The sequence below is a fragment of the Centroberyx affinis genome, unplaced genomic scaffold, assembly GCF_046629955.1.
Source record: "Centroberyx affinis isolate AG114_WGS23_722 - 3 ecotype Tasmania unplaced genomic scaffold, CSIRO-AGI_Caff_v1 ptg002232l_1, whole genome shotgun sequence".
NCBI lineage: Eukaryota > Metazoa > Chordata > Actinopteri > Beryciformes > Berycidae > Centroberyx > Centroberyx affinis.
In genome coordinates, this window is record NW_027280530.1 from 200,097 (window position 1) to 226,285 (window position 26,189).

A 26,189-nucleotide genomic window follows, 5' to 3' on the forward strand; every position below is an offset into this window, starting at 1 on the left:
GTTGTTTTTGAAGATTTGCTGTGATAATAAAAGTTAGGATGGTGTTATACAGAATAAGTGAGCCTTGCAATCATGTGACATGCTGTAAGCTCATTTATCTCTGTTGGCATAAAACGGACTATATTGAAGGAATCACCTGTTGCCTTGTCAATATTCAATGTATCATGTATTCAATATATACTCTGCCTCATCTATCCTCTTGTCCGTCAAATACATCCGTCCCAATGTTTTTTACATATACACAGTCATTTTATGACTTGAGAAACACTGGCGAACCTAGAAACTGTTGTTATGATGCTGCACACTGCCCAGTGGTACATATCTGGAGGATGTGATAACATCAAATGGGAAAGTAGAAATCAATATGCAATTTTTTTTTCTGTCATGTCTCTGTTGCTATGGCCACTGTGGCCAGTGTGATGGGTGTGCATGAGAATAGCGCTGTTTCTAGGTGGCAAGACACAGGCTAAACCTATCATAGAGTACATTATCGAAATCGCTCCCAGATGCCGCGCTTTAAAGTCCATATGTGCTATATAAATAAATACACAAATATATATGGTAACAGTACACACCATGTTTGTTTACTGGCAGCTATAATTACACCGCTGTCACCTGGTTCTCGTGTGTGTGTGAGCGCATGAGTGCTTGTGGTCTGTGTGTGTGTGTGGTGGGTGGGGGGGTGGGTTGATTTTCCACAAGCCCCCTCGGTTCCAAGTGGTACACACATAAAAACTTGACACCGTTGTTATGTCGTCACGTTTGTTGTCTTTGCGCTTTCTTTACCTCTCCTACGTCAGATCAGTACTGTGTTATGTTGTGACTGCCTGAGAGACGCTTCAGGGTCTCAGCTTTTTAGATTTTTTTTTTTACTCATCAGTCATTTATGAAGAATTGTGTTCTATTGAGTTCATATGTAGCTGAAACATCCTTTACTTTTTGGTACAGTGAAGAACACAGGTCGGAGAAACCAGAACCGATTCTGTTGAGGGGAGATGAGTCTGAATAATCGGTATGAGGCTTACGCTGTGAAGTGACCTTTCCCACGGTTTATGGTTTATTGTCTGGCAAGTATGGTGGGATTATCATGTTTTAATAAAAGCTGCATTACATGGAATGAAAACTCATGTAATCTATCAAGCAGGCGGGGGGAGGAGGAGGAGGAGGAGGAGGATGGGACTAGCCAGGGTCTTTGTCCTCTAATAGACGTCCAGCTCTGTTCCTACTCAAGCTGGACTGCTGCCTGGCTCTGGACTGCCCACTGCCTGTTGTCCTCTCTCCCCTTCACCCCCTGAGAAGGATCGCGCCGATCAGACCATACTCTGCCCTGACCACACCCCTACCGCAGGCCATGCTGTGCTAACACAAGCACAACTGGAGAGACCAGTGAACCAATGGCGGAAGAGCTGCCCATCCAGTTGACCCAGTCAGGGGGAAGCTGATAGTGTTCTGCTGAATGTGATTCATCAGCATGTTTTGCTCTCACGGAATTTCACGAAATTTTATTAGCTTTCCTCTGAATGTCACGCATTTGCCATGATTTTTCCTTAGAAATATTACTAATATTGTGGCGATTATGGGATGATTGTGCTAATGGGATCACAGTGAACATAAATAGCTGGTCACATGCATGTTTGTAACATATTGTAAAAAAAACAAAAAACTCAAAGGATTCTAAGATTCATTGTAAACAAAAACAAAGTGTCACTGAGCTGTGACTAATCCACTCCCAGGTGTGACTCCTTGTGAAATCCAGCCACAGCCAGATTTCCTCAAAGGGTCAAAGGTCAGTGATGAGCAGATGCGACTCGACTTCCCGCTCTCATTCAGGTTACTCAGTAGCTTTGGAAACCGTCTGTAAACAAACCTTCATCATGGTGTCAAACTGAGTCATAGCACTTGCAACCCGGAATAAAATTCTAAATATGCCATGCACCACATGGCAACAGTTGCCCTGATACCAGTATTGCCAAAACAGAAACTGCCCTATACCTTTTATTGTCCTCACCTAGTCACAGATGACAATTACTGAAACATTCACCAAACACTAAAACTGTTTGTCTTGAACAGTTGGAGAAAGAGTGCTTCCTGAAAACATACTTGATGGCTTGATGTTAACCATGTTTTTGAACTATCAGGTTTTAGCAGCATTAGCAATGATAGACTGCCAATTGCAGTTCAATCAGGAGAGACTAAGTGAAGGATGAATGACGAGTTTTTATTGCATGATTGAAATTACAGAGGAGTCTAGCATTTACAGGAAGGCTTTGGCGATTTTCCGCATCATGAAATTATTACAGCATCTAGACGATGGTGGTGGTGAGAGGACTGTAGAGATGAACATCCTGCAGGTGACTGATGGAGCTGGTTCGATACAGGAGGTGGTGGGGTAGAGATGGAGATGGAGATGGAGGTGGAGGTGCGGCGCATAAACATCAGCACTGAAATGACAGCTGAAGGCAGATGAGCAAGAAACAGTTTTAAATTCTGGCAGCAGCATGATGATTGGTTCTCAGAATGCGTGGAGCTATCTGATTGGTAAAAAATGTAAAAAACAGAAGCAGGAAAGGACAACTGACAGCATGGGAAAATCTCCTATCTCTAAAACTAGAGAGAGAGTTTGAGTAAGAAAAGTAGTCTTCTTGATGGAAACTTCTTTATAACTTGCCTTTTGCCATAGCACCTGCTGCATGGGAAGTGTGGGAAGCTACTGCAGTTGCAGAATTGCTGTACCTTCTCAATGAATGTTTGGCATGTTTTGCATGTAAGAGTCTTTAAAAGAGAGAGATAGTGGTTCCCCCACACACGCACACATGCATACACACACGCACACACACTCACCCACCCACTCACCACCATACTTTTTTCTTTCTCAGCACACACAAACTCAAAAGGCGCTCCCACACTATCACAGAGAACATCACTGTTAACGGGACAATATTGGATTCAAACACTCTCTTATTCACTCCACTCCAACAGACACACACACACACACACACACACACAAAATAGGGTTTCAAATGTTGGCCCAAGCATAGCCGTTTCTTCCACGGCTATTCTATGCTTTCAGAAGCGTAGGCTAAGACTTTCTCATGGGAAAGGGCCAGAGAAATATGAAGAATGCAAAAGAAATGTCCTTGTAGTCTGAAAGAGAGTAAAAAAAAAAACTATAATCTGCTGAGAATAGGATTTATGTAATTCTCACATGTTACAAAAGGATACATCAGGGTCCCCACCCATGGATTAAAAGTGAATTTTGGGTGTAGGCAAGCTGATTGGGTTTAATTTATTTTGCCATGCTGCTGAAATCAGCTTACATTTAGTAGTTTGGAACGCTGTTGTGTTAATGGCATAATTACACAGTGACACTGATTTTTTCCAAAAGTTACAGATGGTTACAGAGCTGCTATTGATGATGTGTTACTCATTTTATGATGTTTTGATTGGGTTGTAATGAGGTGTAACTATCTATTAATATCACTTTACTTACTTTTAAATGACTTCTTTAAATTCACTTTTATAGACTTTTATAGACTATTATTTTTCTGGGTCAATGAAGTGCATTCATTTGCAAAGCATTAAACTCCAGTGCAACTATAAATATCTATAGAAAATCTTACTATAATATGGATGTCCAGATTTTTATGAAATTATTACACAGCAAATCCAGTGTTCATAAGTGTTGATTTTTCAATGCCAATTATTTGGAATTGCCAAGTGTTGATAGGAGAGTTGTTTGTCCACTCACAGAGCTGATAAGGCTTTAGGGCGGCATAGTGTTGATTTTTACTCTCTGAGTTAAATTAACACTGACTTGTTTGCTGTGTACACATCGAAGCTTATTTAAGACTAGTCTCTTCTTTACACCGAGTCGCGGATGAAAACAGCCACCTTCCACGGCCTGGTTTCTACCTGTCAGACCCTATTCTCTTGCTCTCACGATCATGGCACCTCTCCTGCCTGCGTAACAGAATAAGCGGCTTTATGACGAAGGCATAAACCAAAACTCTTGGCATTGTTTCCAATCTAATCTGGATGTGTGTGTGTCTCATTAGGGTTTTAACCAGGTCTCCGTATTGCTTCTTGGCTGGTCTAGTCAACTTGGGCAGATAGAAGATTAGATAAATAAGATAATCTGCTATTACTATTGTGTTATGAGACTCTTATACATTGCATGTGACTGTATTGCTTCACAAATGGAAATTGGTCTTTTATGTTTTATGGCAGAAATTGGGGTCACTGCATGCTATTGTCAACCCAAATAAACGAACGGTATACATGGTATTTGGCTTTGAAGTCACATGGTTTGATTCATATGATTCAAAGATTGTAACTGGCTTGTACAGCAGATCAAACACGGCGGAGTCTCCATGTACCCCCCCCACCCCCCGCACCGTGGCAGCAGACAGATCTCACCTCAAAGGGAACTTCACTTTCCATCAGAAGTACAGTGGTATGGAATGAGGATTTACTGTTAATCTTTTAATACCACCATGAAGTTTCCAAAGACATATTTTTTAATAGGGAGGGGGATGAGGAGGGGCAATCATAGGTGCAATGAGGCCATCAACTGACTCTAAGTCTTTTAAAAGTAGCAACTTCTGACATTTTCATATAAATAAATATCAGTTTATCTGTACTGCCAATTGATATGGCACGATAGTGATTCAACCTATACCTAGTTTATGAAAGCTTTTACATTTGCTGTAAACATGGTATGGAAAGAGCGGTATCAACAGAAACTCAAGCTTCATCAACAGAAAATCAAAGGAAAGGAAACAGATTAATTGTTCAGAGAAACACAAGTGTGCTAAAAAGGAAAGCAGTTGTCTCTGAGCCAAAACTAGTGGAACCAGTATGTTTTGATTTCATTTATTAGCCGCAGTCTACATTGACTAACTGCTGTCATTTCAGTAACATGAAAGAACTGCCTACGCTGTTGTGAAATGATTGTGAAGGAATGTAGTGCAAAACAACACCTTGCTCCCCCATCCTTCCTGCCTCTCTTCACTGTAAAACTGTCCAATAAAGGCAAAAATGCCCCTCAAACATGCGGTGCACCACAGGGAAACAATATGGTTCTCCAGGCAGAAAGGCCTCTTGCTGCCTTCAGGACAAAATAACTGTTATTTGTTGGTGGGCTGACATTGGGTCAAGCCCCCACGCACCTTGTTAGAAACCAGAGTTTATGTTAAATGCTACTGTGCATTCTCAGGTATTTCTCTTGTTTTTTCACATGAACTGACCTTGACCTAGGACTTGAGATTCTTGAGTTTCTTTGTTAGATCTATCTAGATGTTTTTATGTTCGCTTTGGCCAAAAGTATAGTAGGACAACGACCAAAGCTTCCAAGCAAAACTATGGTTTGTGCGTCCTTCACAGGACAGGAGCCCAGTAGGTCACATGTTAAGTATTAACCACTGCACAGAAGCTCCACCCTATTTTGTGGTCGTATTTATTTATCTTAGCAATGAGTGATTAGTGCAAACCTCAGGTCCTACACACACACCCTCCTATAAGGGCGTAGGAGCCAGGTGAAAAATGCCGGTGTACCTTTGTGTGGGAAGTCAGAAACCTTTTATAACTGCTGTACCTGCTCAATACACTTTTGGTAAAACAAACAAACAAACAAAAACAAAAAACAAAACGCTTATGAATCTTAAAAAGCAAAGATTCTCCCACATACCTATGATCAGTTCAGTAAATATTTGTTAACAAGACAAACACGAAATGTCAAACAGTGCCATTTATATTAGCTGCTCTATTGGCAATGTATGGGAGGCTGACTTTGAAGATCTATGCCCAAATGAGCTTTATTCCACTGTAGTGCTTTTAACTGAATCTGTGTTCCCATATCCATTGAAAATGACCCTGGCTACTTTTACAGTGTCCACAGCGTCCAATTGATTGTCAGTGGAGGACATCACAGAGTCTTTGTGTCACATTTTTAGTGAAAAACCTGCTTATGTTCACATCTTAACTAAACTCTCCAATATCATATGAATGCAAATTCTGTTTAGGGTGGAGTTTAATTTCAACAAGGGTCTGTGTCATACCAAAATATGGTAGAGTAGTTCTGGTCACTGCAGTTTGACATGTATTTTCACCATCAGCCATTTGCTCAAGCTTTCCTTCCCATCACTAAGTTTTGCCTCCATGTCAGATTATTAGAAATTGTCAGTATTTCTCTAAAAAACGGGGCGTAACTTTTCTCCCACAGATCTCCTCTCAGTAAAACGATATCTCGCTCTCAACAGGCGCTCACCTCTCAACCTTCCCACCTTCCCTACGTATGGGAACGGACCACCTGAGCTTTACTGTATGTTATGGTATTCTGTGGGAATCTGCGTTGGGTAAGAGACAGAACCAGCCGTGTCTTGGCTTGACATGGATTATGCAACCCCTGAAGGCAGATGACAGTGTTCCCTCCTCAAATTACACACACAGTAGGACACAACTCCTCACATACCGACGTACACTCAGACTCACGCACCCCGGCTCCCAACTCAACTGCGACTACTCTCCACAGTCCGAATCAAAAGGTAGCGTCCGTAAACGGGAGACGCTCCCTTTCAGAGCAAACACAGACACAGTCACAAGCAAAACAGAGCAACAATGTCTACACAGAGGTTGAGGGATTTCCACCAGTATTGTGCATTTTGTGAATGAGTGACTACTACACAATGGTATGGCAGTCAAGCTCAAGAGATACAAGCTGGGATAAGAGCTCCAGAAAAAAAAAAGCCCTGATTGGCACACACCAACAAACACTAACCACTTCCGCCTCTGGGGGTAGTGTGTTACTCACAACGGTATTTCAGAAAGGATGAAAAGGAGCGGGGGAAAGTGTGAGAGAGAGAGGAGGGGTAGAGAGAAAGAACACAAATGAGATGATTGGCTCAGGGCACAGTGCCTGATTCTAGGTCCATTGTGATTGGCTGAGAGGTATGGCCTCACCTTAAAAGAGGGTTACTCCAGTTCAATGACATTCTGAAATTTCCATGCGTTTTGCATGTGCTGGCGTGGCTCAGGACCTACATTCATTGTGGGTTTGTGGGCGGCTTTTCTCTAAGAAACGCATACATTTCACATTGGCCGTGTCAGTGGCTGGCCTTGTCGGGGAGAGATTACAGCACCGGCGGGCATCGATCTGTGCTCTCCTGATCCCTTCACTCACTAGACTGCTGAGCCGTATTTACTTTTTCATTCTAAATCCAGGAGGACCAGTCGCACGCTCCACCAAACATTTTTATTTGTACCATTCATTGTCACAACCCCTGACAGGTTGTGATCAAACAGCACTGGACCCGGGTCCTAATTGTACCATAAGACCGTATAAATCCACAGAAGTGATTTTGAATGGAAGCTCAAAGGGCTAATAGAAGTCTAAAGCAGTTTTATGCATCACATTAGCCTGGATTGACAAACCACCATTCAGCCATTCAGAGGCGAGAGGCAGTGTGTCAACATAATCAGCAATGGCAAGGGAAATAATCTAGATTAATAGCTTGGAAAACATCACCAGGGACCATAAAATTAACATTCAAGCTAAATTCATTTGCAGGCATGTACACATTCCTGTTCTGTGTAGTGGAGCCATCCCCCATGCCAACTCTAACCTTAACCCTGACCCCTTCCTCCCTCTCCTCCACCAAACCTTTAAGCTGACCCTAATCCCCAGACCGTGACCCTTTGCTCTCTTTGAATGTTAGCCATTGATGTGTGGCAATTGGCCAAACAAAGGGACTTTGTGTCAAACCCAACTCTAACACTTGGTGGGAAAGTGGCTGTGATGAGTTATTTCCCCAGTTAGCCTACTTTTAATTCTAAACTTGTGGTAGCGCTTCCTCAAATGTGTCTTAATTACTTCAGTAATTACTTAACCAATTCAAAGTAGAGTCCTTTTTACTTACATTAGGTTGCCTGTCATGACTGAGCCCAAATAAAACTGATTGTGATCCTGTTAAACCTACACACCTCCTAATAAAACAAAAAGCTCATATTTGGGTGAAACACTTAAAGTCACAATGAAGCTGCATTTTGAGAAAATTCTGTTGAAACAGGATGTTGGGGCGGGACAGAACGCCGACAAGAAATCATTCAAAAGCATAAACCAATGGGATCACAGTTAGGGAATCTGTTAAAAAATCTGTGATGGTTTTATTGGTTGGAATTTTTATGTTGCTTCCTGGTACACAAAGTCACCAAACATTTGTTTTTTCCAGGAAGTAAAAGTAAAGGTTAGTAAATAATACAAACATACACACACACACATACATATATATATATATATGTATATGTATATGTATATATATATGTGTGCATGTATGTATTATTTACTAACCTTTACTTTTACTTTCTGGAAAAAACAAATATATATATATATATATGTATATTGTTTTGCTTTCTTTTTTTTTGGCATGAATTGTGAAATAGGTGTATGGTGTGATAGTTAGAATGAGCTAAAAAGGCATTTTTCATTTCAGTGTGACTTTTTAATGATGAGGTCAGAGATGATCTCCAGTAAGACAGCATGCTCAACTGTAAACCGAGTCTGAAATGACTCGGCTTGGATGTTGCCAATATACACAGGCACAAGATTGATTTACTCAACCACAGTCCTGAGCTCACCCATTCCAGTTTATAGACACAAACCTGACCCACAGTCAGTGTCTGGGGGCGATGAGAGTGTGTATCCTGTTGCCTTATAAACACAGCTTCATCACAAGACGTTTAATCTCTGGGTACTTACCTGAAGTCTAAGCATTGGCAAAGCAGTTAAAAGCAGTTAATGTGGTTTCCCCCCTTTTTTTAGACATTGGTTTGAGTTGTGTTTAGTCTGTGCTGTATTTTCTGCGTATCCTTACCAAAATATTTGTCAATTATTATTTTCTACATTTGTAAATGAGGTCTCATTTTGTCAATAAAAGAGTGGGGGGGGGGGGGGGGGGGATTCCCGAAATACGCAGGACACTGAGTAGAGTTGATCTACAGCTCAGTGTTTACAAAGGGATGAACTGGACATACTATTTTACAGCATCTGTTTGACAAGGTGTACCTTTACACAGTAAGAGGAGAGTGTAACGTAGTCTATACCTGCTGACCCACCCATCACATGGCACCCATGTAAGTGAAGATGGGAGAGGATGGAAGATGTTTGACGTCAGTTAGCAGAGGTATGTAGGAAGACAGCTGGGGAACACATGATACATATAGCAGACATGTGCTGAACACCTTTGTGCCTGTATCATCCATATATACACCGTACTTGGCATACACACACGTGCAATTCACATCACGCACACACACACACACACACACACACACAAACACACACCTCATTTCTCTCAGGGACACACCCCATGAGGAGGAACGGACAATGCTAAAGCAAATATAACAAAGCGCTGAACTGTTTGTGTGTGTCTGGGAATCCTCCGTTCCATGAATCCTATGGGCCATGGCAGTGACCTGCAGTATCACAGCCTATGTGAGCTATCTAAGCTCCACTGTTTATGTTACTCATCCACAGCTGAATGGTCTAAAACATTTTCCCCTCAGCCTAGCCGTCTACCTCTCGACACACTCAAATGCAACCACCTGACTGCAAGATTTCACTTTGTCCCTTGAAAACACCCCTTCATTTCTCTTCTGCTCTTTTTCAGAAGTTGCTATTATTATTATGATTATTTTTAACATACATTATGTATCTCAAGGGTATGGCACATATTTTCTATGAATATTACTACTGAAGAGCTTATCATCGCTTGCACTGGGTGCCCAGTGAGCTTTTGGGAAGTTAAAATATTCCTCAGCTGACAGTCAAAGCTGCCATTTCATTGGCTCGGCTGATAGATAATCTTATTAAGAATGCAGTGTGGCTTCTGATTCAGCCAAAAGCTATCTTTGAAATGTAAACAGGCGACTGCTATCAGCTCAGTTGCCTGAGGGTTTCTTGTTGTATGCTGAGTGTCAGTTATGGGTATGCTTGGATTTCATTATGCATCCTCAAAATTCATGATGATGGGAATATATGGCACTAATGCGGGATGTTTCTGAACAAAGCACACTTGCATAGTAACACTCCGTCAAGGAAAGGTGCAGTGAATACACACTATCACACTTTGATGATACTTCAGCTTAGCCAGATAAGACATTCTCTGGAATATCCAAAGGGCTTGAGGTTTTTGGGAGATAGAGGGTTAAAGATAGAAAGTCATAAAAGATGGTGCGAGTTACTGGAGGCTAAGCTACCGTTAAACAAATTCTTTAGGAAGACTGCAAATTATCAGCGCCTTATTTGTATACCTGGTAACTTATCCTGGAGGGAAATTCACTTGTCCCAGCAGCAACAAACTTGAAAGATATTTGGAAATCCAGACTCTGATTTCAACCAGAAATTTCACTTGAAGAGTTCTGTGATAAGAGTCATCAGCCTCACATGTGGATCATAGTGTGTACAGAATTTGCCATCTTACCTATGTGAAATATAATCATTCTGAACCCACGTTCAACCTGGAAGCAAGTGATAAAACATTACTGCCAGAGGTGAGGAACAGGTAGATCAATCGAAGAAAATGATAACATACAAAACCTTCAAACCTGTTCCTGCCAGAACTCAAATCAAGGAGTGATTTGAGTTCAGCATCGGACCATAAAGTTCTCTGAGTTCAAATGTAATTGCAGGGTTGAGGTACTATATTGGGTGTGGAATTCCGCTTGTTGCTTCATGCACAATTATGCGCAATCTGGTCAAAAGGAAAAGTGAGGTCTCAAACAGCATGTAAAGTACAGACCTAAGTCAGACTACAGATAGCACTTTGAGCACTTCCCTCAGTGTCAGTGTTATATTGAGCAGAGGAAGCATTTGAAATGGTTGCATATTAAATAATACATGACTAAGTCTGGTTAAAGGGACGACTTGATATTTTAAATGCTCTTCCAAGGACAACATGAACATGAAGACATCTGCCCTGGAGCGCACTGCTACACTGCTACACACATGCAAACCATACCAAGTAACAACTACAAATAGCTACAAATGCAAGCTATGCTAAAACCAAAACAGTGCGATGACACCAGTGGAATCACACACACAATGGTTTGTTCTGGATCAAGGCTGTAACCATGTATTAAACACTGGGAGAGACCAAGGGTTCAAGGGTTCCTCCCCCAGAAAGTTTTCACTTCTGCATCATCTCAACTTTTATGTGTAGCCAATTCAACTCAATGGTAAATAACGATTATTATACCATGGTCTGGGTGAATACTCGATTCTGATTGGCTGCAGGGTGTCCATTAATTCCTGATAATGGACACCTACTAAGTAGTTCCAGTGAACTGTCTGTTCACCGTTCTATATTAATGTGCTGGCCTGTATCAGCCTGTATCTAAAATGAGTAACCATAGCAACAGGGATGCAGTCAAAGCCTCTGTTTACTCCGTTCATTTGTTCGTGAAAATCTTGATATTGATTTGGGGACAATGACATGGCTGGATAGCTAGCTAGTCTTGTTGTTAAAAATACTGTGAAATTATATTTACTGTTTGTCAATCGTATGCAATGTTATTGACTTTGAATCTTGCTAGCATAACGTTATCTTTCTGGCTCATAGCTGAGCCAAATGGTTCTATGAGCTGAGTGGACTAGAAATATCTCCCGCTGCCAAGTCATATCTAAGGTTCGTCCTATTTACTGGAGTAGTGAACAACGTTTCCATTGCATAAGAACCTTATGGGATGGTAATGGTTGTTCCAGGTATTAGTCAAACCCTCAGGTGTTACCTGGGAAACTGAGTTATGGCTTGTGAAAAACTTTAGATTTTGATTACAAAACGCATGAAAATATAAATGAATGGTCTTAATTTTTTTTTCTTTGGCAAGTGACCATGGTATAAGCGGGGTAATGCCCTTCGAGGTGTCCATTATCAGGAATTAATGGACGACGGGGAGGCCAGAACGGTTGCCTCCTCGTCAGGCATTATCCCTTACTTATTACTTACTAGTATGAATGATAGTGATTATTTCAGATAGTGGTCCATGACTGGCTGCCATAGAATAGTAAAAAACTAAATAAATACAATTATTAACCATAATAATGGGAGGGGCGGTCTGGGGGAGGGTACGTCCCTCCTGGTGTGTGTTATGGTTACGGCCCTGCCTTCATTATATAATGAAGGCGTTATCAACAGCGGAAAGGAATGTGCTCATCAGATCAGAATGTTCAGAGAAAATTGGCGCACTTAACACCTTTGTTCTCGAAAACAAAACTTTGGCTCCCAGCAGATAGGGGTTATCACAGTGTATGTGCCCAGCCATCTGGAAGATAGACTTGATATCACACCACACTGTCTGCCTGTCTCGTAGTCTGCCACACCCCCATACAGAACTCCTCTAACATCACCCACCTACATGCACACGCACACACACACACACACACACACACACACACACTCAACCACAGGGTAAACTAGGCCCAGCCCTGTTCACTCCCCCCCCCCCCCCACAACTAACCTTACATCATGCACTTGCCTCTCCCCTGCTTGCTGTAGTCTCTCATATGCTTTCTGTCGTACATACACTAACACACACACACACACACACACACACACAAACACGCACGCACACACAGTCAGATCCCAGTCACCTCACACGCATCACATCGCTTCTCACCACTTGGGTGTCAGGGTGTCTCCAGTAACAGATATGCGTGTGTGTGCGTACACTGAAAAAAAAAATCTATTTTGTTTTTGGGTCTTGAAATCTTGCTTTTGTTAATATTAATGAAAAAAATGGGGTAACACAAGCTTCCCAGTTTTCAAGTGTCAAATTTTTTCTGGAACTTCTGGAAACTTCTTGATAATGAGTGAAATGATTTCACCCCATTGGCAGTTTAGCAAAATAAAAGTTTAAGACTCAAGACTTTAGATGGACATTTTTTGCAGTGTGTGTATGTGTGTGGTATGGTTGAACATGCCCTTTGGGAGTCTAGGATTACCACACCAGTGTGTGTGTGTGTGTGTGTGTGTTGGGGGGAGGTCAGGTTCAGAGACCTCAGTCAGCTGCACCTTTAGCTCCCCTTCCTTGAGCCATTACATATACTGAGCATAAAAGGTTTTGTTAAGTTCTGTGGATGTAAACAACTCAGTGGGTTTAGAGGGGATCAGACCAAACCACATTTCATTCTCTTTCTGTTTGACTGCTTTGACGTTTGAATTAAAATACTGTAGCTTGGCTGGTCTTACGGTTCAGCAAAAACAATTCTGGACCCGGTGCTGGTTGTTGAACTCCTGCGTTGTTGTCAGGAAAACCTGATTGTATCGTCTTGTGTTGCATTGTCTTCAGTCTTGTCATTATGTAGACTTTGCCTGTTACCATATCCTTAGACAACAATGTCACCATGGTCACCAAGAGGCCACAGACACAATAATGACACTATGCATTGTTTTTGGTGGTGTATTTTTTTAGCCATTTCTCTGAGTGTGACAGCAGAAAATGTTTCATCTATCTAAAACATGACCAATAAGCATCAGTTTTTGGTCTCAGAATAAGAGAGCTTCTTTCTAGACCCCATTTTGCACCAATGTTCATTAACCATACAGGAGAAATCCATTGTAGAAAAGGCAGAAATACCAATTTCTCCATCGACAGTAGCCTCAATAGAACAGAATGCAATGCAGCTACAACATAGTGTTGTGTTCTGAGTAAGCTGCGATCATAGATACATAGAAATAGTTTGCTAGTTAGTCATATTTATATACCCATATATGTCCGCATTCGTATGTCCCTTCTCGGGGGGTTGTTGAAAGTCATTCTGGGAAACGTAGGAAATCACTAACAGAGGTAGACGTATTAGGCAGGTTGAGGGAAAGTGGGTACACCAAAAAAGTAAATTACAACACTAAGAATATCAGAGAATATCAGACAGTGGATTTTTTCCTATAAAGGTAGGGTAAGTCATACTGATTTACAGTCAACATACAGTATAATTGCAATGGCAAAGACAGTACATGACATACTGATAATGTAGCCTGAGGCAATGAAAGAATGATTGTTCTAGATGACAGACAGCGTGTTAGTAATTGCAGCCTATTTCAGTTCTACTCTCATTTTTGTTTCTTTGGCTGTGTTTATCTTTAGCTGCATGTTGTTTCCACTGAAGCGCTGCCCGCTTCCATTTCTCTAGTATCTTGGTGATTCCCACCTGAGTTTGGCAGGACCAGTGGCATTTCACTATGAGGATGTGAAATCTCCTATAATTCTCTTAATGTCCCTTTATAACTTTTTGAGCAGAATTGGAACCTTTCCCTGTTATCTGGTTTCAGTTCTACTTCGTTTCCCCAAGCTCTCTATCTTTACCACGCCTGGCCACCCCCCCTGGGAGTACCTTTCTGGTATGTGATATTCTTTTTAACATGACTTTACTGTCATCTGACACCAATGTGGAGCCAGGCTGGTGTGTGCTCTCAGTTTCCATCTGTGACACAATTTTTTGGTCTTCAAATATGCATTTGCTTTCTTTCTGTGCCAGGGTGAGATCAGTTTGTCTTTCAAAAGGCAAGTGGACAGTTTACCCTCCTCCTTGTTAGTTTTTAGAATAGATATAGTAAAGTACAGTAAGGCAGGAAAGCGAGCAGAGACAAAATGTGTAATCCTCATATACCTGGCATGGGCATTAGCAGACAACAAAAACTCTGAGGTTCTTGAAATTCTGTGGAGAAAAAATGTATCATGATTGACCAAATCAAAAAGAGATGAACCCCAACTCACTCACCCTGCTGTATCTAGACATTCATTTAAAATTTTAGGCAACTCAATTGGGTAGATCTTACTTGGCAACATCAGCTAGCATGAGGGCATCACCTCTTTTTCGTATTGCAAACAGACACTCGTTTATGGAGGCACCAGGATGCTATTAATGGAGTCATGGCTCTCATTTTACATTTACATTTTAGGCATTTAGCTGACACACTAATCCAGAGAGATTTACACTGAGTGAACAAGTAAGGGTTCAGTGTCTTGCTCAAGGGCACTTTGACAGGACCCATGGTTGGACCAATGCAACATTTTGGTTACTGTACCATCTCTTTATCCACCCAGGTCTCCCCTCCTCTGATGTTACCTTTAGCGAGGACAGGGCGAAGCTGATTCCCAAGTAGCAAACCGTTAAAAAATACACCGCCATTTTGGGAGTTTGGCCAATTGGTCTCCTTATCCAATATGTGATGAGACAACATCATCTCTGTGTCTCCTGATAGATAGCCCTGTCCAGTGTGCACGCTAATGCTTTAGCATTCAGTATGTTAGGTAAACATAGGTGATCAGCATCATCTTAAAAGTGAGAAAATTGCTTTAAGGCTTAAGTGGTACTTAATTTTAATGACATACATGTAAACCTGCCAGGCTTGTTTAGGGGATTGGAAAAACAGAAATAAAATTCACCTCTTTGGAACTAATTTCAATGGCAGAAGATCTCTTTTCCGACAAAAGGCCTCTTCGAGGAGCTGGAGTGGGTACAAAAGCGATGCTGCAGGATTATTGGCATTCCGTCTTCTTCTCTTCCATCCTTGAGTGAAAGCCGTGATGAGGCCACCCGGCGTACCCTCACCAACATAATCAAGGATAGCTCATCTCCCCTGCATGGTTTTCTGGTTGCAGCCTCAACACCCACTTACTCGCTTCGTCGGCGCAGGGAATATGTAGTGCCCATGAGCAGAACCAAAAGACATGAACTCTCCTTTATTCCTCATGCTCTTAAAATGTTTTTTAAATGACATATTTAAATGACCTGTTTATTTTAGGGTTTAAGTTCTTAATTTCATGCTGCCTAGGATGTTGATCGCTGTAATGTCTGACGCATTTCAGGATTCACTGTTTAAAAACTGTGTTTTTATGCTGTTGTACCCTGCCATGTCAAACCTTAATAAATGAATGAATGAATGAATGAGACTCTGAGTGTGAGTTAGCCAGACAGCTAAAGTTTTTGCGCTGTTGATTCGTAATGTACTTCATTAATGATGAAGATAAACTTTTGTTGTCAGAAGTTATGAAGCAACAGGTCATAGAATGAAAATCGATGACAGGTTTGGATTGCTAAAAGGTTTATCTTCATACTTTTAGGTAAGATAACGCTAGTCGCCTACAATTACTTAACATGCTGTATGCTAAAGCGTTAGCATGCACACTGGACAGAGCTATTTCTCAGAGACACAGAGATGATTTTTGGTGCCAATCCTCTCATCATATATGGGTAGGGTGACTAATGGGCCAAGGTATGCATTCAGGATACCTTGCACCGTTTTTCTATCACTTTCACTATTTGTGCTGTAGATTAGAATGACACATCTGCTCTAGAGCGATACAATCATTCTCCATTTGCGCAAGGAACCCGGGTTTGCCTGGTCTGAACCAGAGAATCCTCACCTCTTGCGTCACTGGAGTGAGATGATAAGCTCATCAACAATGAGTCAGCGGGAGCATGTGGGCATGTTTCCATCTGTGACAGGAACAGAGAATCTGATATGTAACATGGGGAAAAGAATGTGTAAGGAAGAGAGAGAGAGAGAGAAACTAGGCTGTATGTAGCGTAGCGTGTGTGTGTGTGTGTGTGTGTGTCTGCATGCAATCAAAGATCAGAATGTCTTATTGATGTTGTATCTTTGCCCCTCTCATAACTGACAACCACTGGCAAGTTGCTGTGCCATTTGGTTACAGTCTTGGACTTGAACGTCCAAGACAATAATCTGTTTCTCTTTAGATGATACAGTAGCAACTCTCTGAGTAACACAGTGAGTCAGCTGCATTGCTGTTGTTAACAGCTTTATAGGATCACCACACGAAAGAAACAGCTAAAACCCCTGTATAATACTTTCATGGTTAAACACTTGAGAGAGAGTACTGTGTATCTGGTATGACGTGGCTAAAGATTATAAGAATGCACAATGATACTCTGTTTCGGCCTTGTGTAAATGTGCTTCTTTTCCTGGGGAAAATTCCAAAGCCATGAGAAACCTCAAGAAAATGAGTTGTGTCACAATCAGTTTACATGCCTGTTTAATTACCTGTGTTTGTATCATTATGGTTTTGCAATGTTCTTATTGGGGGGTCTGGGTGGGGTAGTAAGCTCTATCCCCAAGAACATAATATTCACCGTCTTTGTTTAAGAACACGTATGTTTCACATAACAGAGAGGCTTTGTGACTATATTGAGGATTCCTCATGTAAATACATGTCAGAAGGGCAAAATGTTCGTCCTTCTGACTATGGATCGGCCCAATCCATCCATCCTTCACGCATCGGATCGGATTTCCACCAAACTTAAAGGGAAACTGTATCATTACAATATGGGTATTATATGCAAATGAACAATGTTTAACTTCCCTCCATGTTGCCTGCACCCAGAGCTCCCTGCTCATTTGCCGGCAAAAGTCCGCCGGGTGACACAAAGCGCGTCATCCGGCGGACTTTGGAGATCGGCCTTAGATTACAAACTACGTTTCCGCATTTTCTGTAGTGGTGCCTTCAAGGACGGTAAAATGTGGGTCTCCCAAAACACTCCCGTCCCATGCTACGCTAGTGATAGAGAAAAGCAGACACTAAAACATCATACTACTAAATACTTTAAAATATCAGTATATTTGGAAGAAAACTAGTTTCATGATACAAGGCTGAATATCGCGCTGTTGAATCAGACACAACAGAGTCTGTAAGAGGAAGCGACCACCGGACCGGAGCGACGTTTCAGCCGCAGCTAAGCTAAGCTAAGCTAAGCTGCTAAGTTTCTCTGTGATTCATCCAGAAGAGCTGAATCTAACACAAAAAAAACAACTAGCTTTACAATATAATGTTGGAGCAGAGATGAGGCGCCACTATTACAACTTATGAGGCCGAATATAGTGCTATGGAATCAGACAAAACTGTAAGAGCGTCAGCCGAGAGAGACGTGCCTGCAGCCAGCGGAGGCTGAACACCTGTGAACGCCTGGTGATGATCGTCAGGGGAACAGACAGAAAACTCCGCGCTGCAACAAACTTCACGGTGCTTTGGTGAACCTGACTTTGTTTTCTGACAGAATATTACATCGGACTTTGCCAACTCTGAATACAGAACAGCGACTGTGTTAACTTTACCTGTAACTTGCGGCTCCATCCAGCGGCACCGTTCAGCACTCGGTGAGTTGATCCACACAACGTAACTGACTCCGCAGCGCGCTGGTTTGTTTTATGATCCTTTGAAAACGGGTTTATCCAGACTCGATGAGGAAAAAAGTTTGGTAAATGAAAATAAGCCTTAGTAAAGAGATATAATGCTACTTTGTCTCTGCTAACTTTGTCTTTGGTGCTACACTGACCACGAACACACCGTCAGAGTCAGTGACGCGCGCAATGTGGGGATTCTACAGCCATTTTCTCAGTTTTCTCTGGTCATGCTCCGATTTAAAAATAAAAAATAATTGCACATTTCTACTACATGGGTAACTGAGTTTTAATAAATCATCATATTCACAGCAGTGAAATAGGCCTTTAAGGGAATGATGTGTCTCATTGCGAGGTAGAACATGGATAAAAAAATATATATAGTGACCCAATGAATTCACCCATCTCAGTTTGGTCAATCAGCTGAGAATCAGACATTGATGCTAAATTTTCTTCACTTTTAAATGTTCCTATGGGATTTTTGCTTTACTACTGTACATGATATACAGTAGAGAGTGACAGGGTGTAGTGGATGAGGTGAGCTGGATTCAACTGGATGGATTCAACTTCAGCTAAGCAGGCTGAGAGCAGGTATTCAAATGGTATTTAAATTTTATGCGGCAGCTGATTCAAAACATGAAAAATACATGATATATATGTAAATATTTGGCACAATTTACATTCATTTGGTGATGAAATTGTTTTAGGTGGACATATTTTCATCAACTTGTTTCATCCATTTGTTCTGGCAGATTGATTTTTTTTTATCTGGCACATCAGTGTTCTTTGATTAGCCTTTCTTTTCATGACACATTTGCCAGTCAAATGCATAGGGTTGAGTCAAAGTGAGACTGTCTCTCTGTAGGGGGAATTACATGTATCTAAATGCCAGGGTCCCTGGAGCGGAGATTGGTCTCTGAAGTGTCTGCGCTGTCTCCCATGGTTAGCCTTTACAGTGAGCATTCCCCGATGATCAAAGAGAAAAGTGCCAGACTCATTAGTTCTCTCCCTCTTGACTCTTCACTGAGGTTTCCATTCCCATGGGTTTGTGTGTGGAATCTAGTCGCTGGACAAACGGAGGGTCAAGTCCAGTGTGCAGTATTCTGTTTGAAGCACATAGGTTCAGTTTGACATCTCATCTCAGAATAGTTTGCTGAATGTAGCACCAACATATGCTGGAATTCTTTCATGTAAAAATATATAAAATACATTTGCACACTTCAAGTTGAAAAATAATGTGTATGTCTGTCAGTGCCACAGCATCTGATACTGGTACAGACTGTGGAGAGAATGTCTAAAATCTTTTGTGTGTGTGTGAGTGTGAGTGTGTATGTAAAGGTTAAAATGTAATTATAGCTCATAGTATATAAAGGGTTAAAAAGACAAAGATAAAACAGTTCATGGAGTATAAAGTTAAAAATTTGATATGCATTATTAAAATGTGAATTTAAAATGATTAAGATTTATAAGAAGATAAATAGACTTTGAAAATTTAGGGATATGTTAAATAGATTATTTAAAAATAATAGACACCCCTTAATTTTTTTGGTTTTAGGCTAAGGAAATATAATTTCATTGTACATTCTGTCATCTATCTCGAGTGTAACTCATTAGGTCACTAAGGGGCACGCGGCGCTTGGGAGGTAAACAAAACCATTGAGACGCACGCATTGCATTTTGAGTAAGAGGCGTGGCAACAATCATAGACAGGTATCATCTACGGCTGAATGATCACACTTTTAATCTATTTATACGCCCATACGCCCACCTTTGATTTCACTGGAGGTTGTTGAAAGTCATTCTGGGAAACATAGGAATTCAGTAACTGAAGTAGAAGTAGAAGTAGAAGTTACAAAACTTCACAAAATAACTCCTGGTTCAGTGACTTCAGTCACTGAACATCACAAATTGATGATGTGTAAGAGTAACTGAGGGTGGATTTTTCCTTTAAAGGCTCACTCAACTCTTCTTTAGGTAAAGATGACAAACTAAGTGATATAAAACTGAAACCTAGGCCAATGGCTCTATGGTAAGGTCCACAATTTATTAAGTATGTACACTGTGTGTGTCTGTGTGGTGTGTTGTGGGGTTGCTGATGTGAAGTCTGCATGTTGCAATGACATTGTAGCATTAAACACAGCTTTAGCGTAGTTCAGGGGTAGGAACTGTGTGCCGGAGGGCTGAGAGTCTGCAGGTTTTCATTCCAACCAAACACTACAGGAGGTGATTTCACTAATTAGTTCCTCCTCTCTGGATGAAGGTGTGTTAATCAGTGAAATCACCTGCTGTAGCCTTTGATTGGAATGAAAGCCTGCATACACTTGGTGTAGCGCATAGCTGTTGAGAAACATAGTTTTTATTTTACTCTCACCACTCTGTAAGGTTATCAGTCAAGTCTGATTCTGAATATTCAAAAGACTTTTTTTTGCAGCCTGCAAAGTGGAGGCAAGTTCTTACCTTCTGTTGACTCAGTCAGTGCTGGAAGGAGGCATGACGCACTGAAACTCGACTCCTTGCTCTCTGCAAAGAGCTTGGACTAAATAAAGAAGAAACTGTTGCTGTGACAGATACCGCTGAACCCCCTGAACCTGTGCAGGCACTTAACAACCACACACACATGCACACATCAGCACACACCTAATTATCATTTCCACTAATTATTTTGCTTAGTCAATATCCCCATCAACTACCTTATCTCGCCAAACCTTTCCACTTTTTTCTAAAGAACTCACTCAGGAGCATCTCCACGGGCCTCTTAGCATTCCCCTGGCGCATCCGACAAGAATGGCCACTCTGTTTCCCACCAATCAATCAGAGGGCCCCCTGAAAAACCGCATCGCCCCTGAACGCCAACACCTCTATCTTTGCTGCTCCTCTGGCGTCTGCGGGACTCCGGGCGTGATTCCGGGCACTGGGATACCTAGAAACCGGGCCTTGTGGTCATTGCCAGTTTCCATGGTTCCCCCCAGTCAAAAGGAGGTTCTTTCTGGCCTGATATGTTTGTGAAGTCCCCGTGAAAAGATGGCTCTGTGTCCTGAAGTCCTGAGCCCGCCGAGAGCAGAATTCCTCTGTGACTCCGGCTGAGATGGGGTTGTGCGGCACGGCGGATGGAAGGGGGGGGGGGATAAAAACACAGAAGCAGCATGTTTGGGGCTTTGGCGCGCCGCCATGCATCAGTTAGGCGCTCGGGGGACTGGGTCACAGTGGGGGTTCACAGGAGGGAAGTAAACAGGCCAGCGCACACACATTTACACCAGCAAACACACAATCAAGAGCATAGACACAAACAGACACATGTCAGTATCTTGCCAGTAAGTATAGCCCATGGACTGAAAAAAGAAACACACACATGCAATACCCTGCACTCCTGCTGTTTGCCATTTACCCTTTCCATTTGCAATATATCAAGGATTAAGCACCATCAAGCACATACACACACCTGTGCATACTTGCTTGTATGACCTCACCTGTAATTTTATGGAATACATATGACTCATCTCTTGACTATCCTATCGACACTCCCAATGCATTCTTCAAAAGGTACAGGAGTGCTCACACACACACACACACACACACACACACACACACACACACACACACACATATACAGGGACTTCAAACAGGTTGGAGCGCCTTGGCCAAGCCCCCAGAATGACTCACCGGAAGGAAATGAGGAAAAGCCATTCAAAGACAGATAATACTGATAACATCCAGATAGGATATCTAGGAATTACCTGGCGTGTGAAAATGACGCTGATAAACCTGAGAAGAATTCCCTTATAAATCAAAATAAGTTACAAAACACTGGCATGAAGAATGTATTTAATTCAATTTATTTATTTTCAGAATACTTAAAATACATCTGCTTAACATCCGTGAACAATAAAAAACATTCTCTTTACTTTCTCATGCAAAGGTAAAAAGCACAAGACCAGGGAAATACATCAGACGTCATAAGGCCCCATTATGTGTCTCTACTGCTGTTTAACCTAATTTTTAGGTTTTGATTCCAAGTTCTGAATAGCTGCAGACCTGAAGTCCCTGTGATACAAGGGCACAATTGTCCTGGGACTGGATGTGCAATAGAGAGTAAATGATCTCCTTTCAACAGTACAACCGGTACCACCAGCCCTTCCAGTCTGATTTGCTCTCCTGTCACAGCAATGAGCTGCTCACGCCTTGTAACTTGGAAAACTCATTTCTATATTTTCTATATTTTGTAAATGTAACTTTTTCTTTTCAAAGAACTCAGCTTTGAGTTGAATATATCTTTTAAATATAAAAATACTGCCTCTGGACTACTGTGTTACAGATTACATGATGAATTTTTGACATTTACAAAATACAAATCACAGAATACACAAAATTAACTACGTAGTTCAAATACCTGTACTAGAAATCCTCCCTATCTGTGTTACATGCCAGAATACACTGTAGCCTACTATGCAGTGCTGAGGTGCTCAGTGGGGTGGCAGCAAAGATAATGAACAACCACTTGAACATGAAAGTCATGCAGGAAGTGTTTAGTGTTTACAGGAATAACAACAGATTACCATTCTGATGATTTTCCTTTATTCCTCAATTCAGCATCTCCTGTATTTGTAGTAATCAAAAGGAGTTAGTAATTGTCAAGAAGAATTTTCACATGAAAGGGATTGTCCAGCTTTTCAGAAACATATCTGACTTATCATGAAAATTTTTTTGGTTAATCCAAAAGCCACTTGCAGGTGGCACGGAGGCTCAGTGGTTCGCACTGTCACCTCAAAGCAAGGAGGACCCGGGTTCGAGCCCTGGTCCTGGTCCTCTCTTGGTGGAGAGGGTGCATGCTCTCCCCCTGTGTTCGCGTGGTTTTCCTCTGGGTGCTCCGGCTTCCTGTGACAGTCCAAAGAACTGCAAATCAGGTGAACTGGAGACTCTGAATTGACCATAGGTATGAAAGCGAGTGTGATTGATGGACTGGTGATTCCCTGCCTTCTGTCTAAAGAGGAGGCGTTTGTTGACAAGTGGTTCTCAGCCCCATTTACTTTTGCTATCACTGATAACAAATGTTACTTATTGGTAGTGGAAAAAATTCTCTGTCTGCACCTTCTACAGCTGGTGGCTGCTGCTGTTCTCTCTGATGTTCAGCATTTGTACACCTGCATTTTGGTGCAGACTGCGTGTGACTCTACAGAGATGCCCAATGGTTGTACAGACATAGGTCTATGGTTAGTGTCAGGCTTGGACTCATTTAACAGAGGCTTATAGGTAGATTCTGACTGTCTCAGCATTTGTCTTCTCTTAACATTTCCCACTTTACTACAACCTATTTGAAATTGTCTTAAAAGACAGGTTTTCCTTTATGAATTTAAATGACGTCAAGACTTTAAATTATTTTTTCTTCCAGTAGGAACACAGTTTTCCACCATCATATGGTCCCAAAGTCTAGGTTTAGGTCTTCTGGGCCTATACTGAATAAAGAATTGTGCGCGTCAATTGGTATTATCTTAATACCACTGTGCATACAATAATTCCCTAAAGGATAATATCATTATCGGCGAAATGCAGTGATTTTTTACCACACCATTCAAAACGGGCTGACTCCGCTCAAACTGCCAACCTGAAGGCCTGAGTTTGCACTCCGTGAGAAGCACCGTTTCCACTGTGGCTTCTGAAAAAGCACCTGGGACTCCCCACATCGTAGCAGATGGGTGAGCAACCACACACCCACTCAGGGCCGGGGCCTTGCTCTGTGGGGCCAACCATAACAATAACCCTCGCATTGGTCAGAGCTCATGTGCTGCTCTGCTTTCCATGAATTTGCAATGTTGAATCCAAGTTTTTTTTTTATAGTCATGGTCCATGGAACTTCTTTCCAGAACTAGACTACCTTCTGTATTTTGCAGAAAGGGATTAATTTCTGTAAAATGAGCAGAAATAGAACACAGAAATGTAATATTTAGTTAGATATGCTGATCGTATAATATAAATGTACTTAACGTAGCACATTTCTCATTACACATATCTGTACATAACTCATTGCACATATCTTTTATTTTTATTTGTATTGTATTGAATATATTTTTTTACATTTTATTTATTTTTTACATTTTTCTTATTCTTATTAGACTTTATGTTGACACCTGCACCAAGAGAAATTCCTTGTACATTGTACTTGGTACTTGGTGAATCAAAGTTTCTGATTCTGATATCTGCAGGACCACCTATACAACTAAAACAATCCCAGTCTTGGAAATAATTTTTTAAGCATAAATAAGTAATTTATCTTCACACCGCTATTTAGTGTTTGGCTCATGGTTAGTCTCCTTTAAAAAGGTGGATGCCATCTGGCTGAATTGTTTCAGGTGAGACAAGACGAGGTTCAAGGCAAAAAGTCACAGAATACTTACTCCCCCTGCTGGACAGTTGCTCATAATGCTCGCACAGACACTTACAGCATCGCCCCTTACTGATTAGACATTACTGTAGATTCATGTGCAGTGGCATTTAGCAGATCATTAAAAAAATCTCCTCTCTATCCAATAAAGCTCCAGCCTGCAGAGAGGGACTGGATATAATCCCTGCAGTTGCAACATCACAAAAGTCATTCTTTTATTTTCTTTTTGCATAACACTGTTGTCTAACTTTGCAACAAAACGTTGATTGTTGTGAAACCAAATGGAATATAACAGTGTTCACAGTTCATGCGCGTCCCAGTGCCAAAAGAACAGCATTACAAGCCTGAGTGATCATGGACCTGCTGCCTTGATCTATGTCATTATTAAAGTTTTTAAGTAACAAGTAAACATCCGTCAAATGTTGACCTGGACCAAAACCAGTTTAGGAGCCAGTATGTCTGTAGAGGACGGTGTGTCCCTGTGCCTCAAACGTGTAAATGAGGGTGTACAAATGGACTTGAAGATGTGCAATTAACTGTTTTATAATTCTCTGAACGTGAATTTATGCAACTTTGAACAGTAAGCATGTGTGGCACTGAATGGCAAAAGGTGCTACGTGTAGCATTTTAACACCAATAAATCATTACCACATTATCTTTGAGACATTAGTGTAATATAAAACAGTGGTTCTCAGAGTGGGGTCCAGGGACCCCCAGTGGTCCTTGGGAGAGTTTCAGGGTCGCTGACAAAATGAGGAATAGTATACTTTCAGCACTATTTAATTTACTAGAAATTATTCCAATTAGAGAATGTGTAAAAAATGAGTTTTGATCATGAGTTTCACCCTCACCACTATTATCTCCCCAGCTACAGTAAGCTCTAAACTGTTATACATTTCACTGCTAAATCAGCAACGACAAAAATCTTCCCATAATGGGCCCTTTGGGCAAAATCTTATCAAATGGGGGTCCGTGGCATGAAGGTAGGGTCCATTTGGGGGTCCTTGACCTGAAAATGCCCTTTTAGTAGAAAATGACTACTGTGGATTCTGAATGTCTCCAGTCAGTTCCCATGGCGTTGGGGCTACACTCCCTTGTCAGGCCTCTTTCCTTAAACACTCTTTGTTCTTCACTAATATACTGTATGTATGAAGTATTTCCGGAGCATTTCTAGTACCGAGCTGTTAACGATGAGAAGATATAAATCCGCCTACTCCAGCCTACAGAAACACACAACACATCATGTAGTCCTACGTGTGCAAATCCGCACGCAGCGAAAGTAGTAAACAAACAAAAAAATATAGATTAACAATTTAATCAGTATAATTAGCTATGCATTGTAATTTATGTCAGGTATAAAGCTGCTCATCAAGACAGCTATAAATTTGACCTCTGACCTCTGTTCGTTTTACTGTCAGACACTGCGCATGTGCGAACGGGATACTACTGCAAAACAAGTTGTTTTGGCCTAATTTGAAGCCATTTCCAACGCGTTGTAAGCTGCCAGTAGCTCACCGAGAATATACATAGACTTCTCTGCTGGGATGCGAAATCAAATAAGCATGTCGCTCAAAAAAATAAAGATGTTGTGGAGGATCTTTGACAGTAATTTCAGTCACACC